We start from the raw sequence: 21,591 nt of genomic DNA, 5'->3' as shown, positions 1-21,591 counted from the left end.
TGTTGAACCCTCACACAAACCCCCTATTATTTGTGGCGATCTATTGTCCTCTCCGTACACGGCCTCTGGTTTCCACCCACTTCTCCTTCTCATGTGCTTTGAAAATAATCCCCTAACTAAGACCTCAGACCATGCACACCTGCTCTTGGGTTCCCCACACTGCCCCTCTCATCACACAACATACCAGCTTCCTCCTCCATCCCCACACAATTTTATCAACATTGACATCAAATTTTTTCTCCTTAACCCTTTTATGAATCTTACTACCCTTGTGATGAATAAGGGAATGGATATTGATTACTCGCCTGTTATTAGCCTAAATTTGACCAAAAACATCAAAACCCATCATGGAGTAGTGAGTGGCGACAAGCAATTTCAGGGGAAGACCACAGGAAAACATTTGTTTAGTGATTTGGCTAGTTTGTTTGATGTGCCCCCTGGGACTAAGACATGATGAATATTATGTCTTACAATAAGCATGGCCTTAAGGATGTCATGAAAAAATTCTCCCTGCGACAGTTCATTATCCTTATTCCAGAAACCATGGTCAATGATGCTCGATCTATTGCATATTTTCAATCCATTTTCCCATCCTAGTGTATTGTTGTCGTTGATTCATGTGGATTGTTGGGGGGTTTAGTGGCTCTATGGGATCCATACTGGGCAAACTTGAAGGCCCATAATTTTTTTGTTGGGATATTTCTCTCTAGACATATCCAGGGCATGGAGGAGCATATTCACATTTTCAACATATCTACTCCATACGCAGGTATACACTTATTTTGGGACAGTGTGGAGGTCTCATACTAGCTTAAGATTGGCTCTGTTATAATTGCGGGTGATTATAATGCCATATTGAATAGGGACAAGGTTTGGGACACGAGATGCCATGGTGATCCCAAGGAAAACATATTGACTATCCTTTTCGAAGAGAACAATTTAAATGATATATGTGCATATCCTATTGAACCCATCTGGAAAAGTGGGAGGAGTGGAGATAACTACATTGGCAAGAGAATTGATAGATTCATGGTCCACCATAATTTAATTGAAATTTTAAGGAATCTAAGATTGCATGTGGTAAAGAGTTATATCTTGAACCACTACCCCATTGTTCTGTAATGGAGGATGGAGTAAGTCATAAGGGGTATACATTTCAAATTCAATCAAACATGGCTCGAGGATGACTCTTTCAACAAATTGGTCATGGAGATTCAAGGTTTATATGAGACATCCAGAAACAGACCAACCATGGAACACATCACATAAAAGTTAAAATACGTAAAAATCCAGGTCCAGATATGGGAAAGGAAGAAGAAGGAGAGTTTATTACAAGAATTAAAAGCATTGGTGGGAGATATTCAAAACATTTGGGATCAATTTTCCACAGGGCCGCTTAAAAAAAAAATACTGGACCAATTGAAATGTTTGGAGGAGTAGAATAAGTGAATTTTGGAAATTTAGAAATCCACATGGAGATTAAAGAGCATGGATATTAGGATCTGGTAAGGGAATCGCAATAAAAAATTCTTCCACCACTTTGCAAATCAGGGGAAAAATAGAAATTCCATCTGGAGAATTGAGGGAGGCGAAGGTGTATAAGTATACACAGATGCTACAATTCATACGGAAGGAGAACTATATTTTCATAATCTATTCAAGGTCAGACAAGAGATTCACATTGAAGATCTTATATGGGGTGTGGAGGAATACCCTACAATGTTTTACAATGAGTAAAATGAGATGATGTATAGACTCGATGCACATGATTAATTACATTGTTTTAAAATCATTTTCCATGGAAAAATTCCCTGGCCCGAACGGATGGACAATCGAGTTATTTTTACATTTCTTTGAGCTCATGAGAGGATTTGTTGAAGATGGTGGAAGAGTCTCGAATTAGGCATTACATCTCAGGGTCAATAAAATCCACCTTCATTTCACTTGTTCCAAAGATCACTACTCCTTCCTCCTCATACTTTCGACCGATCTCACTTTGCAACATTATATATAAGCTCATTTCAAAGGTTACTACGGAACGAATTAAAGAAGTTCATTCAATACACATTTCCAAGGAACAATTTTGGGTTCTTTCACAACTTATCTATCCACTACGCAATTTCCATTGCACAATAATGTGTACATACCATTCAGACGAAAAAATTAGTCGTTGGTGATGAAGTTTGATTTACAACGAGAATATGACTGTGTAGCCTGGTCATTCCTCACGATTATCCTTCAGAATATTGGCCTATCCATACAAAATATAGAGTGGATTATGGGATGCATGGTTTTTGGGTCTCATAAATGGGTACCCCACTGATTTCTTCCGAGCTGGTCATGGCTTGAGACAAGGTTTTTCTCTATCGCCCCTCCTTTTCATTCTTCTTATAGATGGGATAAGTAGAAAGATTAATATGGCCAGAACAAGTGGGACTTTTAGGGGACTACAAATGAACCACAAGGTTAGTGTCACTCACCTCTTTTTTATTAATGATATTCTAACTTTTGGTATGATGTATGGTGCATAATGAGAGACATTATATCACATATTCCAATGTTTTGGCAAGGCACCTAGTTTGATTGCAGATGGACACAAGTTTGTACTTATTTATTCAAATGGTAGCCTCTCTGAGGTTCAACACATTATTGATATGTTTGGGTTCGCATACAAACCACTCCAAGTTGGCTTCACCTACTTGAGGTATAGGTTGAAACCAAGAAACTATCATGTGCAGGATTGGACTTGGCTTCTGCACAAATTAAGGAAAAAACTCAAGTGTTGGACTCGCTAGTGGCTCTCCGTGAGTGGAAGATTCACATTGATTCAATTGATACTCCAATAGATGGCTATATACTAGATGGATATTTTCTCCCGTCTTGTAGGCATTATTTCTAGGATACAATTAGCCTTGGCACATTTTTTCCGTCTGGAACAGAGGGGAAGCACAAATTCCATTTGATCAAATGGGACACTATCTCCTGCCCTAGAAACTAGGATGGATGGGGCATACTCAATAAAAAAATATTTGGGAGGTCATTACTTATTAATTCCATGTGACAGACACTATTTGGTGAGGGAATTTGGAATGAGATCATAAAAGGAAAATATCTCTAAGGAAGATGACTCTATGATTGGATCCGTAGGGGGGAAATCGGCATTAGAAGTGACTCTATCATATGGCTAAGTTTTCAAAAGACAAAAAATATTTTCCTTCAGCATATCAAATGGTCATTTGGGAGAGGAAATAATATTGTTATTGGGAGGGACCTTTTTTTTTGTTTATCGAACAATTTTAGACCCCTAGAGGAAATTTTGGAGTCATTGCACCAACGGGGTATATTCTTCCTAGAATATGTGATCAGCGGTCAGGAAGGTGCACACTTGATTTCGAGGGAGGCTAAACAACTTGGATTGATGGGGCATTCGACACAGATATGACATTCATACATAAATAGAAATAGGGGCACGGGTCTATGTCAACATGTGAGTGGGGAAACCCTTAAATGGGAGGGCAGTCTTAAAAATGACACGGTGGTAGTAGCGGATTGATATCAGCACATATTGCACACGGATAGAGAATATACACCACACCCATGGTTTTTGTTGATTTGGAGATCAACCGCACCTTTAAAGGCAATCCTTTTCTCCTAGCTAGTATGGAGAAATTGCATACTGACATAGGACAATTTGTGCAAATGCGATTATCTTGGACTCGGGTACTACATCATGTGTGGTGGGGGTGATGAAACCGTAACTCATCTATTCATACACTGCAATATTGCATTACATATTTCGTTTATGATTTTGTCATCTTGCAGGTTAAATTTCATATTTTTCCTATCCATCAAACATTGCTTGAGATGGGGTGCCTCCGCGGTAGGAACTCAAACATTTATTTCGCTGTTTACCTCCTGGCAGATTTGGAAGGCACGAAACCACAATGTTTTATTTGGGGTCTTGATCAACGCTTTCAGAATTTGTGCTAAAGTTCTCTCATGTCCGGAGAATATGGCACCGAGGAGACAATGAACCGTAGAGATGTCTAGACGCTACTTAAATCCATCCATAAATCTTCTAGTTGGTTTCTTTGATGGTGTCGCATAGTAGGGACAATGCAGGTGTGGGGGATGGTTGTGCATCAATGAACATAATGGTTACAAGTTACACTGACAGGGGGAGAGAGGTACAAACTCCAGGGCCGACATGATAGCTTTATGGGGCTTACTAGGGTTTGCAAAGGAAAGGGAGCTCCAAAATATACATATCTATGGGGATTCTATGACAATTATTGATGTATTTTCTTGTATATCTTCTTTCAACCCTATAGAACCTCGGGGGTGTAGGGATAGAAACAGGACTTTGCTTCGGAATTTTAGGAACTTCACTATGACACACATATATAAATAATCAAATGGGATAGTTGATGTTATTTCAAATATGGCACCACATGATCCAAAGGGCTTCATTTTCTACATCTTTATTTTAGATCATTCTTTTGGGGAGGAAGGCAAAATTTCCATCCCATAACTGAATTTGGTTCTGGTCATTGTTGTTGTTTTGGTATTTCTTAATCTCTATGCTTTACAAACTTTTGTTTTGGGGAAAATTAACAGTGCTCAACTTTTCCATTTTGACAGTAAGAACATTGGATAGGATATATGTTGATCTTGGTAGAACCAAATTTCAGAATATTTGAATCCTTTTCTAAGTGTATTTCCTCATTATGGCTAAGGATGATAGCTCATATCTGATATGATCGTTGATATATGTTTGTCAAATGAAATTTCTTTTTTCTATCAAATAAAATTCAAATTAGTTTTTTTCTTCTGAGAAAAATAAAAATAAAAACATACAACAACAACAAATCAAATATCTTATAAATCAAATTAAAAAAAAATATGTATCTTACATTACTAACATTTAAAAAATCATAAGAATTTATAAAAAGTAATTAATATATGAATTAAACATATATAGATTTTAAAAAATGCAATAAGAAAACTGTAATAAAACAATAATGAGTAATAGCACATCAATATCATAAATAAAAAATAAGGAGTAAGAGCACATCAATATCATAAATAAATAAAAAATTAAATGTGACTTTTGCGCATATGATCATTTTTTAAATTAAATTGAAAAAAAAAAACATAAACACCTATCAACAATATATATAAACACATTATCAAGTAAACACTATATAAACAAATTATAATTATTTTTTAATTAAAACAACCCATATTACATTATGCATGAACACTATATAGTGTCAAGAAAAACACATGTAATAAAACAAGGGCTACATCGTGCTTAGTTTAAATATAGCTTAATTAAATAAAAAAATAACAAAGACAAAGATTTCATGGCAAAAATAAAACAACTAATAAAATATTGTATTGTTGAATGTCATTACTAAAAATTAAGAAATATGATTAACTAATATTGTTTATATTAACATACATATATCTACGTGTATATGTTTTATTTTTATTAATATATATAATTTTTTTAATTAAATCTATTAAAATATATTTTTAATATAATAATAACTCATTTTAAATTGGAAATATTGTGAAAAAATTATAATTCATGAAAATATAAATAATTGGAAAAATCAAAAGAAAAAATAAAAAAGAAATAAAACTAAAAACAATAAACAACCCATAATAAGACCTCAACCAATCACTTTACAAATAAATAAATTTAAATAACAAAAATTGAATTCCTAATGTTAAACTATGCATAAGTATCATAAATGTTTGGTCAAAGACAAACTGATACACAATGAAAGGCAAAGATGAATGTGTTATACCATGCCTTTGGAAAGTAAAATAAAAATAGTTTCAAAACAAATATATTAATTTATTTCTCACAATGGAAATATATTAGATTACATGTAAGATTGGGATAGATCTTACTTAAAAATGTAAATGTAAACACAAACATAAAGTAAACTTAAATGTAAATGTAAACACATAAACAGAAAGTAAGTATGGGGATAGATCTCTTTTAAAAATGTAAACGTAAATGTAAATATAAATGTAATCTTAAATGTATATGTAAACTAAACCTAAACGTAAACATTTAACATGTAATGTTTAAAATTTGACATTTAACATTTTTAATCTAATGTCGGTCCTATTTAAAAATCAATCTAATTATTATTATGTATAAACACAACATAAATTTAAAATATGAAGAGGTTTATGAACACTCAGAAAAGAAGTATGGTAAATAAATAAAAATATAAATAAACAGAAGGTATGGTAAATAAACAAAAATACAAATAAACTAGAGGTATTGTAATAAATATAAATATAAATATCTTAGAGGTATGGTAAATATGTAAAACCTCTTTTTATATTTACTCCATAAACCTCTTTATTAATACCTTGCAAATAACCCTAATATTAATATTAAAATATTTTTGAATTAGTCACCGGAGATTCCACAGTAAGAACATTTTTCTGCCAACGTTTCAAATCCCAACCGGGATCCATCATCAGGACAACTTGAAGCTTGATAGAAGAAGAGCATATTATTAGGGTATAAATAGAGATGAGGAAAGAAGAGGGGAAGGTCGGCTCTCAATTTATTTGAGAGGTCGGCTGCCTCTTGATTTAATGGAATCATTTAATAATTTTAATTAATTATTTTAATTTATTTTATTTTTTTTTAGAATTATATATAAATATTTATTAGGAATAGATGGAAAGGCTATAATAATTATATTAGTAATTAGAAAACTTAATGAACAAAATTGATAATTACTTTGATAATAATTATTTATTAATGCTTATAATAACAAATTACTACTATATGTTATTATTAAAATTAATTGATTGAAATAATTATTATTATAATTATTATTATAATAATTAGTTATATTAATTATTATAATAATTAATATAATAATTAATTATTAATATAATAAATAATTAATATAGTAATTAATAAAATAATTAGTAATACTTGTAAATCAAATTAATGATAATTAAAAGGTTATAGTTATTTTAATTATTATTATAAATGTAATAACTTATTATATTGATTAATATTACTATAATAGTAATTAATTAATATAATAATAAATTATATTAATATAAAAATTAATTTTTTTAATTATTATTAATTATAAATTAATTATTATTATTAATACGAATTAATTATTAATAGTTATCATTTTTAATTAATTGGATATTAATTAATTACTTATTAACTATAATTATTATTAATTAAAATTTTATTATTAATGAAAAGGTTATTATTAAAATTGATAGAAATGAATTTTAATTACATTAATTATTATTATTAATATAATAATTAGTAATATTTATAATCTCAACTCAATAATATATCTTTAAAAAAGAGAAGACTATAATAATTATTAAATTATTAATTATAATAACTATTATTAATCTAATAATAATAATAAATAATTAATAATTTAATTAATTATATTAATTATATTAATTATTATTAATATACTAATTAATATAATAATTAATATTTAATATAATCTTTAATTAATTATATTAATATAAAAAGATAATTAATTATTTTAATTCAAATTAATTATTATTTATTATTAAATCTTTTAAATATTTGAAAGAGTAACTCTTTAAGATTATTCTTATTGCATTTATTATATTAAAATTATATTTTTATAATAGGAAATTAATAAGGGAGATTCAATTAAATACCTAATTAATTAATATTATAAACCTTAATGGAGAAATATTATTATTATTATTATTATAATTATTATTATTATTATTATACTGTTGGGTTAATTTTTCTGATTAGGGGAAACCAGCTTCCACTAATCTCCATACCGTTGTCTCTGTTGAGATTGTGCGGGTGCTTGATAATCTCAAGAGCTTCCCTGATCTTTCGCTTATGGTGTTGCTCTTCCTTAGCGATAATGGAGGCGTTTTCCAAGAAGACATGGTGCTTAGTTTTTGACGAGTGTTCTGCAAGGGCGGAAGAACGAGACCTTTCATTTTTAATATCAGCCCCATGTTCTTTGAGTCTCGTCTTCAGAGAGCGACCAGTTTCACCAATGTAACTTTTCCCACATGAGCAATCGATTTTATAGACTCCTTTAAGTTGATGTTTATCAATATTATCTTTAACCGATCTCATACTTTGCCTGATTGTTCCAGGGGCTGAGAATTGCGTGCTTATGTTTTTCCTTCTTAGGACTTTCGCAATCTTGTCTGTAACTCCATGAATGTAAGGAAGAAAAACCCTACCACCCTCAGGTTGATCTCTGGTCTTAGGTTCATGAGATAACAACCTTTTCTCTGCTTTCTGAATTGCTTTTTTAATCTAATTTTCTTTGTAGCCTAAACCTTTAAAGGTTGAGACTAAATGCTTCTTTTCTTCATCCAGATGATCAGCGTCAGAAATTCGAAGGGCCCTTATAGCAAGAGTGTTTAGAACACCAAGCTTCTGGGCTGGATGATGGTGGGAGTCAGCATGGAGGTAGTTCTCTGTATGGGTAGACTTTCTGATATTAAAATATTATTATTATTAAATCTAATATTCATATCAATAGATTATAATATTAATATTATTAAATTTAATAATTTTGGATTAATACAATATTGAATTTTAGATTAAGAATTTACCTTGTACTGTGGATGAACCACATTAGTTAGTTTGAAACGTGGACCAAATTCTAATGATGTGATTAATCCAAAAAGCATTTATCTACTATATGGATCATAAAAGTCTCAGATCTAATATTAAATTTGTTATATTATAATATATATTAATATATCAGGATATATATATTAACTCTAGATATACATGGGAGGGAAGATCAAAGACATAGAGTGATTGAGGTTGAGAGATAGGGGGAGTGACAAGGGAGAGATGGAGATAAACTGAAGGAAATGGGAGAGGAAGAATGAAGTGAGAGAGAGAGAGAGAGAGAGAGAGAGAGAGAGAGAGAGAGAGAGAGAGAGAGGTAGGGAAGGGTAAGTGAGGGAGAGGGAGAAATAAAGTTGGAGGTGGGATAGAGAGAAGGAGAGAGGGAGGGAGATAGTGAGAAGATTGGAGGGCAGAGAGAGGGAGAGAGAGAAAAATGGGTGAAGAGAGAGGTAGGTAGGAGAAAAAGAGAGAGAGGAAGAACGAGAGAGAGGAATTGAGAGAGAGGAGGAGAGAGGGAGGGATAGAGAGATGGAGTTGGAGGGGGAGAGAAGGAGATAAGAAGAAAGACACAGAGAGTGAGAACTGGAGAGAGAGAGAGGGAGTGACAAGGGAGAGTTGGAGAGAGAGTGTGTATGTTTAGGGGTGAGATAAAGAGACAAAGAAGGAGAGATGGAGACAAGGGGGGAGAGAAGGAGAGAGAAGGAAAAAGGGAGTGATATAGTAACATAGTTGGAGAGAGAGAGAGAGAGAGAGAGAGAGAGATGGGGGAAGAGAGAGAGAGAGAGAGAGAGAGAGAGAGAGAGAGAGAGAGAGAGAGAGAGAGAGAGTGGGGAGGGGGGAATGTAGAGGGGGGAGGAGAGAAAGGGAGAGAGAGGAAGGCTGAGAGAGAGGAAGAGAATGATGGTGGAAGAGAGAGGATTGGAGGGGAGAGAGAGAGAGTGTGATGGGGAAAGAGAGAGGGAGGTAGGAGAGAAAGGGAGAGAGAGGAAGAGAGAGGGAGGGATAGAGAGATGGAGTTGGAGGGGGAGAGAGTGAGGGAAGAAGAAAGACGCAGAGAGTGAGAAGTGGAGAGAGAGAGAGGGAGTGACAAGGGAGATATGGAGAGAGTTTTTGTATGTTTTGGGGTGAGATAATGAGACAAAGAAGGAGAGATGGAAAGAATGGGGGACATAAGTGGAGAGAGAGGCATATAGTAACAGAGTTGGAGGGTGAAGAGAGAGAGGGAGAGAGTTGCGAGAGAAAGAGAGAGAGAGCAAGGAAGAGACAAAGGATGTGAGAGAGTGGAGAGAGGTAGGGAAAGAGAGATGGATATGGAGGGGGAGAAATAGGGATGTAAGAAGAAAAACATAGAGAGAGAAAGGTAGAGAGAGAGAGAGAGGGAGAGAGGACAGTAGGAGGGAAGAGAGATAGAATTTGGGGAGAGTGAGAGAAGGGGAAGAGAGAGAGACAAAGAGAGAGGGAGAGGAGGAGGGAGTGATACATAGATAGATTGGAGAAAGAGAATGTATGTTTTGCTGGTGACATAGAGTGACAGAGGGGGATAGAGATATAGATGGAAGGTGAAGAGAGGGAAGAAGAGAGAGATGGAGACAAGGAAGAAGGGACAGAGAGATTGATAGATATGGAATGAGAGAGCGTGTGAGTTTGGGGTGGTGAAATAGAGAGACAAAGAAGGAGAGATGGAGGGAGATATAAATATACATGGAGGGGAGAGAGATGGAAGAATATTTCTTTCACTAGATGAATTGATTTTAATGTATATGGTCATTTCTAATCCTATTTGATTGCTTGCAGTAGATGCATCAATTTCAGTGTAGACGTTGTTTTCTAATCTTATTTGATTGCTTGCATTAGATGCATTGGTTTCAGTGTATATGTTGATTTCTGGTTTTATATAATTGGATGTATGATGGTACATTAATTTTAAAGTGATTGGATTAACAGGGTGCATTGATTTCAGTGTAAGTGAAAAAAATAATTGAAAATGTAAATTGATTTTTGTGTTATAGTAATTCAACCTATTAAAATTAGAGAGCAAGTGAGACCATGTATGATGTTTACTACAACAACTGAAGCTAAATATTTAAATGGTTTACGATTTCAACTATCCTTTTCATATAATCTATATGAAAATCTGACAAAACTAACAAAGGTGACAATAAGAATAGTACAAGAAAATAGTTTGAGATTGACCACAATGAAGATTATTTGTAATTGACTAAATTCTTAATATTCACATTTTCTATCATTAAAAACTATTACATTGTCACATTGCATTCAAAAAAATTATTTCATCATTTTTCATCATTAAAGTTATTAACAATATTTATCATCTCAACAAACTAAGGTAATTAAGAAAATTTAAAATTAAAATGACCAGATAAATATCATACATATTTAGCATATTTAAAATGATTATATTAATATTAGATGTATTTACATATTATTGATAAAAATAATCATATGTTCGATAGATTTTCTTTGGACGCACATGACTAAAACCAGCCTAGATCAATATTAACTCTAGATCTATCAAGTGTTGAAAGGTATCAAATCTCTCGAGGTGCAAACCTTTCCTCAAGTTTTGCACTCAAAAAAGAGGTTTGTACCTCGATATATTTGATCCCTCTCGACACTTGATAGATCCGGAGTTAAGATGGATCTAGGTTGGTAGTTACCTCATTATAGGAAATAAATATGGAAATTTGTAAATTTAAGATATTACATGACACGTAGGGTTAGGAATTCGGGCAACCATATTTTCTCACCCATGGATGGATGTTAAAAATGGTTCCTCACCTCATTATGGGCTATACATATTATCATTATCAAATGGATAAAACAAACATGAAAATTTGTTATTTGTTCACTTCAACTAACCTATTGATTAAATTCGATCCACATCACATTTTTCTCGTTCTTTAGGCATAGGAAGAGAGCACATCAATGTCAAAGTGTACACCCACTCACTTTTCATTAGCTTTGAAAGGAATGAAAGGGCGTTGGCTAAGGTGAATTTGAAATGACATATAATAGTGAACCATACCTTCAATGAAGTGGAGATTGGTGAATTCGATGGTAAAAAGGTTATATTAATATAAGAAGGAAGAGATATTGAAGAAAATGCTCATTTAAGATTTGGAGGAGTATATGGCTAGAACCCTCGAAGTGTATCAAATATAGAGATTGGTGACTTCGATGGTAAAAAGGTTATCTTAATATAAAAAGGAAGAGATATTCAAGAAAATGTTCATTCAAGATTTGAAGAAATATATGACTAGAACCCTCAAAGTCTATCAAATAAGAGGTTTTTATATGGTGATGGCATTGCATTGTTATCTTGATAGGTGTTGTCTATGTTGGAATTGGTTTTGAGAAATTTATATTCTTTAAAATATGAGAAATTATGAACAATTAAGATTTAATGGTTTAGGAATATTTTGTCTTATACATAATACAATGGATGATATCAAAGGATTCTCAACAAGTTTTTCAGTTTCAAAAAAGTGAATAAAAAATGTCCAATTCCAAAACATAATTCATTGGTAAAAAATTACAAATGATGAGGGCTTAGACCTAAGCATTTTGATTTCTGTGTATTTGAGTAACCAATCGTTTTAATTTACCATCTGCGCCTTTGTCTATTTGAGCAATGAATCCATGTTGTTTCATTCGACTTGTTAGATATGCCTCACCCTGTGATCACTCTGTTACTACTCTTGACAACTATGGAATGTTGATTCAAAGCTCAACTTGATGCAGTTGATTCGGTGCTCAACCTAATGTGTTAGAGTTTCAGGTTTAACTTTCTACGACATTGTGATTACTTTAGGAGCCGACGCAATTTCTTTCGATTACTAAGCTAAGATTCGATATTTGCTACCAAAACTTGTCTATTTATGAATATCCAAGTATGAATAATTGGAAGTTGTTAGTTTATGCGTGGTAATTTCCAATGCCAATGACAACTTGGCATTTAATTAATTAAAACGGTAAGAGAATTTTAATAATCCAATACATATGAATAAGCTAGAATTCTAGGTCCAAAGTTTTTCTTCGGATGGGAATCCCTCGATTCGTTAGCGATATGCTGCTAAGGTTTGTGCGAGCTTTGTGATCTCCCCCAGGTGCCTTTGGTTCTAGCCTTCATGGCCCTGCCCACCATGGCGGATATTCTTTAGCAAACTGGCACTCTCTCCTTCAAGGATATGGTCTCTGGATGGTCACTAGACCACGCTTCATTCTTCACAAAGTTTCCCTCCAGCTTTTCCTTCTGTACGCCACCAAGAGGAAACTCTGACAAAGAAGAAACTACGCATCCACAACAAAACGAGCTTCCAAAAGGAATGAAGGCATAATGAAAAGATCAACCAAGGATACTCGAGCAAACAAGGGCAAGACCACAGATATCCCCTTCCTTGCCAACGTCAATCCTTCACAATCACAGGAGCAACTGCAAGATCAGGGGAAAAATACCAAGAATAATTGCAATCCCAAAGAAAATCCCAGAATTGAAAATCCAAGACCCTGGAATAGTTGAATATAGAGAATACATGCAGGAACATGCAGTTATATTCAATTTCATGGGAATATGGCCAACTGAAAGAGCCCTGAACTAGTGGATTTAGAGAAAATGGACACCCAAAGGGGAGATTAGACTTCAGATGGGTGCCAAAGGATTTTTCATAGTAATATTTGACCTCCTAGAAGACAGAGACAAAATCTTTGAAGGAGGACCCTATTTCTACAATTCAGTCAGTTTATACATGAGATTCTGGAGGGAGAACTTCACACTAGAAAAAAAGTATTTCACTAGGGTTCCAGTCTAGGTATGCCTCTACTCCTTACCTACTGATTATTATGCTCCTTTAGTCTTAAAAGGTATAGGAGACCAGATGGGGGAGTACATCAAAATGTCTGAAGGCACCAGAATGAGTCACTATGTTTCCTACACCTGAGTTTGCATATATATAGACGTCTCAGGTGCCCTTCTAGAAGAAATCAAATTAATCTTCAGGGATGAATTTGTTGGGTTGTGTTATATTCTTTCCACGACTAGCCCACATAGTTAACCAGGGGGTTAGGAGGGGGGGTGGAGCCCCCTCCCCTTCATTGCGCCAATTGCGTAGCGGGGGGAGTCACAAGGGGTTTGAGGGGTTTAGGTAACCCCACTCTATGGGGTCCAGGGCAGCACCCCAGAAAATTTTGGTTTTGGACCCTATGTTAGGTTGGGTAGAACTACTTATGGTTTTGTTCATGATTTTCACATGGTTTTGGACGCGATGGCTTATGGTCCATGGTTTTGGACGTGATGGTTTTTGGTCCATGGTATTGGATGCTTTGGCATGTATAAATATGTATTGTAACATTGAAAGGAACATAATGAAAAAAATCAAGCTAGTAGTCCCAGTTTTGGGATCCAGGGGAAAATCTCTGTCTATATGTGTTTTATGTGTTATTCTCTCGCATTGTTTATTTTCTGTGTTTTAGAATTCGTATGCAGGTAATTTCTATATGGGGTTAAAACCTACATTTTCTATCAAAGTTGTTTTTGGCTTCAAGGGGACGCTTTTGTTGCTCAGGGGTTTCGCTCGGGCCTGTGGTACACCCTATTCAGTGGGAGATCTACGAGATCGATTCTGGTGGTGAAAGAATATTGCGAGCAGTGGAAATATAGAGATCAATAAATTTAATGGTCAGAGTTTTGAGTTGTGGAAACTCAAGATGGAGGTTCTATTGGTGGATAAAGATCAGTGGATCATGGTAGATCCGGGTACTAAACCAACGGGAGTGTCCGATGAAGAATGGAAGAAGTTGGATCAAAAGGAAAAGAGCACAATACAATTGTGTGTCTTAGATTCAGTATTGCTGAATGTATTAGGGGAAGCTATGGCGAAGGCTTTGTGGGACAAGTTAGGGACTTTGTACCAATCTAAGTCTCTGGTGAATAAACTGTTCCTACGAAAAAAGTTGTATAACCTGAGGATGAAAGATGGAGACTCGGTGACAGCGCATCTGAATGCATTTAATACTGTGGTAAGTCAGTTATCATCTGTTGATATTAAAATTTCAAATGAAGATAAGTGCATCAGTTTGTTGTGTTCTCTACCAGATTCATGGGATAGTATGGTTATTGCAATAGGTAGCAATGCAACTGCCTTACAGTTTGATGAAATAATCTCATCCTTGTTGATGAAGGAGATGAGATGAAAAAAAATGGAGAGCCAAAATGGTGATGCCTTGTTTGTACGAGGACGGTCCCGGAACAGAAACAAAAATAAGTCATCGAATGGGAGATCTAAATCTAGAGGGAGATCTAAATCTCCAGGAAAACCTGTAAAGGTGGTGTGCTAGAAATGCAGAAAGGAAGGGCACTACAAAAGGGATTGTAAATCTAAAGCTCCTGACAAAGCAAAGGGATCTGATGATGCTCCTTTTGCAGAGGTGAAAAGCACCTCAGATGAAGGTGGGGATGTGTACTTGGCTTCTTCAAGTACACATGTAGATCATGAGGCATGGTTGATTGACTCAGGTGCATCCTTTCACTTCACTCCCCATAGAGAGTGCTTCTGCGAGTATGAGAAATACGATGGTGGTGATGTCTTCCTAGGTGATGATAAGAAGGATAGAATCATTGGTCATGGAAAAGTGAAGTTGAAGTTGCAAGGTGGAAGGGTTAGAACACTTCCGGGTGTTCTACATATTCCTACATTGGCCAAAAATCTGATTTCTGTAAGCAAGTTGGATGATGCAGGTGTAATTTTTTTTTTCAAGAAGGATACCTACAAGATGGTTCGGGGGGCACTGGTATTGATTCGGGGAGTTTGGATTGGAACTCTATACAAGCTACAAGGTAGCACTATTGTTGATGGGTGCAATAGTTTTGTGGTTCCTGAAAGTGGTGCAGAAAATCTAGTGGTCTCTGGAGAGAATACCATGTTGTGATTTCAAAGGCTTAGACATAGTGGAGAGAAGGGCCTTCGAATACTTCATGGTAAAGGTATGGTAGAAGGTATGAGTAATAGCTCTTTGGATTTTGATTTCTGTGAAAATTGTGTATAAGGGAAGCAGAATTGGGTGAATTTCTCCTCTGGTGGTAAGAGGGCGAAAAATATATTAGAGCTTGTGCACAGTGATGTGTTTAGACCTATGAAGGTTCCATCACTGGGTAATTCTATGTACTATGTATCATTTGTAGATGGCTTCTCAAGGAATACATGGATATATTTCCTTAAGAAGAAATCTGAAGTCTTTGACAGGTTTAAATAATTTAAGGCTCTGGTGGAAAACCAGACAGAGAAGAAGATAAAGGTGTTGAGGACAGATAATGGTGGAGAGTTTTGTAGTAAGGAGTTTGAAGAATTCTGTAAGAAGTGTGGTATAGCACGACAGAAGACTACTCCATATACACCTCAGCAAAATGGAGTTACAGAAAGAATTAACAAGACGTTGATGGAAAGGGCAAGAAGCATGCTCAGTGGTGCTGGGTTAGGATAGGAATTCTGGGCAAAGGCGGTGGAGACAGCATGTTCCCTGGTCAATAGATCACCTTCATTAGCGTTGGAGGATAAGACTCCACAAGAGGTATAGACTGGTAAGAAACCCTCTCTTTCACATCTGAGGGTATTTGGATGTGATGCATATGTACGTGTTCCAAAGGAGAAATGAACCAAGTTGGATAGTAAATCTAAAAAGTGCATCTTTATTGGGTATAAGGATGGTTTAAAGGGTTATAAGATTTGGAACCTAGTAACAAGGAAGGTTGTGTACAGCCGGGATGTGGTGTTCAAAGAGGTGAAAGATGTTATTAAACATGAAGTCCAACCAAAGGAACCTGAGAAGATAGAGTTTGAGCTAAAGGAGGAAGAATCAGACACTACAGCAGAGGAGGAATCAGAAGATGAAAAGCCACAAACCCCGGGTGTGAGAAGATCAGTTCGAGAAAGAAGGCAGCCAAAAAGGTATAGTCCATCTGCTTTCTATTCAAGTTTTTCTTTATCTATTATTGATGATGATCCCAGAAATATGAAGGAAGTAGTAGATTCAGAGGATGGAAAGCTTTGGAAAGAGGCCATGGTTGATGAAATGGCATCTTTGCACAAAAATGGGGCTTGGGATCTGGTGGAGTTGTCGACTGGAAGGAAACCCATTGGCAGCAAATGGGTGTTCAAGAAGAAGACAAATGCAAAAGGAAAGGTGGAGAAATACAAATATCGGTTGGTAGAAAAAGGTTATTCCCAGGTGCTGGGAATTGATTTTGGTGATATTTTTTCTCCTGTTGCCAACGTAGCTTCTATTAGATTACTTTTATCTATTGTTGTTGCTTTTGATTTTGAGGTAGAATAGATGGATGTGAAGACAACATTTCTTCATAGGGATCTCGAAGAGGAGATCTACATGAAGCAACTTGAAGGCTTTGTAGTGAAGGGTAACAAAGAATTGGTATTCAAGTTAAAGAAGTCTCTGTATATATTAAAATAGTCACCAAGGATGTGGTATCAAAAATTTGATACATTTATACGGGGACTTGGCTTCACTAGAAGCAAAGCAGATCACTATGTGTATTTTAAATTAATTGGTGACCATGTTATTTATCTGGTCTTGTATGTGGATGATATGTTGCTGGTTGGAAATGACAAAGAAAATACCCAGGATTTGAAGACCCAGTTGTCCTCCAAATTCGACATGAAAGATCTTGGTGCTGCAAACTATATTTTGGGCATGGAAATTAAAAGAGATTGGGAAAAGAGGAAGCTCTAGTTAAACCAGAGGAAGTATGTTGAGACAATATTGCAGAGGATTAATATGGAGGATAGTAAACCGGTGAACGTTCCTATTCCTGTAGGTCTAAAGTTATCTACTGAACAGTGTCCCAAGACACAAGAAGAGGAAGAGGATATGTCCCGTGTTCCATATCCATGTGCATTCGGTAGCTTGATGTATGTGATGGTCTGTACTAGGCCAGACATTGCACATGTAGTGGGAGTATTGAGCAGGTTTATGTCAAAACTAGGGAACGAGAATTGGACAATAGTGAAGCGGGTTTTTGTGCTACCAGGGAAGACCAAGATTGGATAGATTTTTGGATATCCTTGGCTTTGTTGATGTGGATTGGGCTGGAGATCTGGATCAACGAAGATCTACAAGTGGGTATGTGTTTAACCTATTTGGAGGTGCAGTCAGTTGGATGAGTAAGAAACAATCTGTAGTGGCACTATCAACTACAGACATAAAATACATGGCAGCCACTCATGCAAGAAAGGAAGCAGTTTGGTTACAAAGATTGTGTTCAAGTATGGGGTTAGTATAGGGAGCTATAAGGATAGACTGTGATAGCCAAAGTGCAATTTTCTTGGAAAAGAACCCTGCTTACCATTCAAAGACAAAGCGCATTAATGTTCAGTATCACTTTGTGAGGGATATGATAGAAGGCAAAAAGGTGTTGCTGGTAAAGGTCGACACTTTGAAGAATACTACAGATGCATTGACAAAATCTGTGGGCTCTGAGAAGTTCTCTCGGTGTAGAGAAACAATGGGCATTACAGGGCTAGATAAATGACTAAGCTCTCTTATGGCCCCCTATGGAATGAAAAAAACAAGTGGGAGAATGTTGGGTTGTGTTATATTCTTTCCATGACTAGCCCACGTAGTTAACCGGGGGGTGGAGACCCCCCCCCCCTTCGTTGCGCCGATTGCGTAGCGTGGGGAGTCACAGGGGGTTTGAGGGGTGCAAGTAACCCCACTCTAGCGCCCTAGAAAATTTCAGTTTTGGACCCTATGATAGGTTGGGCGAACCTACCTATAGTTGTGTGCATGATTTTCTCACATGGTTTTAGACGCGATGGTTTACGGTCCATGGTTTTGGACGCGATGGTTTACAGTCCATGGTTTTGGACACAATGGTTTTTGGTCCATGGTATTGGATGCTTCGGCATGTATAAATATGTATTGTAACATTGAAAGGAACATAATGAAAAAAATCAAGCTGGTAGTCCCGGTTCTGTGATCCAGGGGAAAATCTCTGTGTATATGTGTTTTATGTGTTATGCTCTCGCATTGTTTATTTTCTGTGTTTTAGAATTCGTATGCAGGTAATTTTTGTACAGGGTTGAAACCTACAGAATTCTGGCTACAAAGTATAGACTATGAAGAAATTCCCTTCCGATGTAGAAAGCGTCACGAGCATGGGCATATTCTCCAAGATTTACCCATGAATAAAACCCCTCAAATGCAAGAGCAAGTAAATAAACAAAAATACAGTGAAGGGTTCACCAAAGTAATCTCCAGGAAAAAGAATAACAAGAAATCTATCCCCAAGAAGAACCTATACAAAGAAGCAAGGAATAATTAGTTCAAGGTATTGAAGAGTAACCAAGAGCAAAGGAACCCTAATGAAATGATAGCAGATGAAGCAGGAGAGGAAGAAATGCACCCAGTAGACAGCGACCAAGATGAAAGGGATATAGGCAATACCAACAGAGGTAAAGAGTAGGTGCTAGAGGATACATAAATGCAGCAAGTAGAAATAGAGGAAACACTAGAGGAAAATGCAATAGAGGAAGCTCTGCAAGGGGTAGACCTTGCAAAAATTGCAGAGGAATGGAAAAAAAAAAGGACTAAATTCCATATCAGAACAACAGTTGCAAACAATCGAAGGAGCTTATCTTCTCCAGGAAGAATTAATAGTCAAAGCCCACCAACTAGCACAAAAAAATATAGCTTCAAAAGGCATATTAGCCAACATCCCAGTGGAAGGACTCAACCTCAAAGGATCAAGCAGAAAGTGAGGACGAAAGACCACCAGTCAGCTCCTTTAAGAACTGTGATCCAATATAATCAATGAAGGAAAGATAAATGCTCTATCTCTATACCAATCTCCATGTCAATGGATTGCATCTCTTGGAATATAAGGGGACTTAACAATCCTGGGAAAAAACACATCTTAAAAAGAAGAGTCTTGTCTGATCATCCCGACATCCTCCTCATTCAAGAAACAAAACTGGACTCAAATCACCCTCCCCTCCTTCTCAACTCATGCTTCAAGCCTTACAGCTCCTTGGCTAATACGGCTATCGACACGGTGGGGGGCATAATGACTTTTTGGAAAAATTCCAAACTCGACCTAATATCTTCTTTGGCCACTCACCATTCCTTAACAGTGATCCTGAGAATCATAGGCACCAACGAGACCATTAGTATAACCAATGTTTATGCCCCACATAAGGTGATAGACCATATAAAAATTCTCCAAATCTTATCCAATCTCCTTGACCCTCTGCACCACCCCATCAAAATCATTGCAGGTGATTTCAATATGATAACTAACCTATCTGAAAAGAAAGGAGGAATCTAGAAGTTAGATAAGGACTCTAAGGCTTTCCTTGCCACCATTGAAAACCTCAACCTCATTGACATTCCCACTAGCAATGGCTTATTCACCTGGAATAACAGAAGAGGAGGAGACCATAAAATAGCCGACCATTTAACGTTTACTCCTATCTGAGGCAACCTATCTTACCTCCTAGGAAACAGAGGCAAGAATCCTTCCGCAAGAAGGCTTTGATCACTGGCCTATCTCTCTCAAGATTCAAATTTCCATGACTCTGAAGAATAAGCCTTTTAGATTTGAGGCCTTCTGGTTGAATCACCCAGATTTCATGGAAAAAATGAAACAATGGTGGACTTACTCTCCCATCAGAACTAGAAACAAAATGTATACTTTCCAACAAAAGTTAAAACATATCAAAGAGGAAATCAAAAAATGGAACAAAGAAACATTTGGCAATATCATTACAGATAAAAAAAACTTGGAACATCAACTGGAACTTCTTCAACAAACTATAATTGAAGAAGGGCTAATGGAGACTAGTAAGCAAGAGGAACAACTACTACAACAAAGTTGGGATGAAAAAGCCATTCAGGAAATGTCTGTCTACATGTGATTTACGCCGAAGTTATTCTTTCAAGAAAATATGTGTCAACAAAAATATAGAATAAATTGGCTGAAATGTGGGGAAAGGAACATGACCTTTTTCCACAAAATAATGATACAACACAAGAGGAACAACAGAATTCTAGCTCTGAAGAACCAAGAGGGTCATCTCATTCACTCTCAAGAGGAGTTGGAAACAGAGCTCATCAATTATTTCATCTCTCTTCTTAAAGAGCCAAGGAATGATCAACATCAAGATATCAAAAAGATCACCAAGAATATTCCCAAAATCCTCACGGAGGACCATAACAAAATTCTCATAAGGAAAGTCTCCCTCCAGGAAGTGGAAGATGTGATCATGGGAATTCCCAATGGAAAAGCTCCAGGGCTGGATGGGATCAATATTGATTTCTACAAAGCTTTCTAGCCTATCATAAAGTTGGATGTCTATACCCTGGTGGACGAATCTAGAATTTAGAAGTCTGTCCTTAAAGCCCTCAACTCCACCTTTCTAACTCTAATACCCAAAGGAATATTTGTGGATTCCCTGGACAAGTTTAGGCCCATAGCCCTCTGCAATGTTATATACAAAATAATCTCCAAATTTCTAGTCAATAGAATCAAAGCCATCCTCCCTCTCCTCATCTCCCACCAACAGTCTAGCTATGTCGAAGGAAGACAAATCATGGATAGCATCATCCTCTCTCATGAGCTTATTCATTCTCTCAAATCCCAAAAAACTCTTGGTATGATGATACAGCTAGATATGTCAAAATCCTTTGACAAAATTAGCTGGAACTATATGAGATAGATCTTGGATGCATTCGACTTCCACAAAGAAAGCATCAAGTGGATCATGACTATGGTGTTAGGAGATTTCTTCTCCATCCTTGTGAATGGATCACCTTTACAACCCTTCAATCCTACAAGGGGTATCAGGAAAGGGGATCCAATCTCTCCCTTCCTCTTTGTTATAATGGCGGAAGGGATAAGTCAT

Source organism: Pinus tabuliformis, chromosome 8 (genome assembly GCF_031772625.1).
Source record: "Pinus tabuliformis cultivar Carrire ecotype Pingquan chromosome 8, CPIR1, whole genome shotgun sequence".
Classification (NCBI taxonomy): Eukaryota; Viridiplantae; Streptophyta; class Pinopsida; order Pinales; family Pinaceae; genus Pinus; species Pinus tabuliformis.
The sequence above is the reverse complement of the archived record's forward strand: the minus strand, read 5'-3'. Positions refer to the sequence as shown.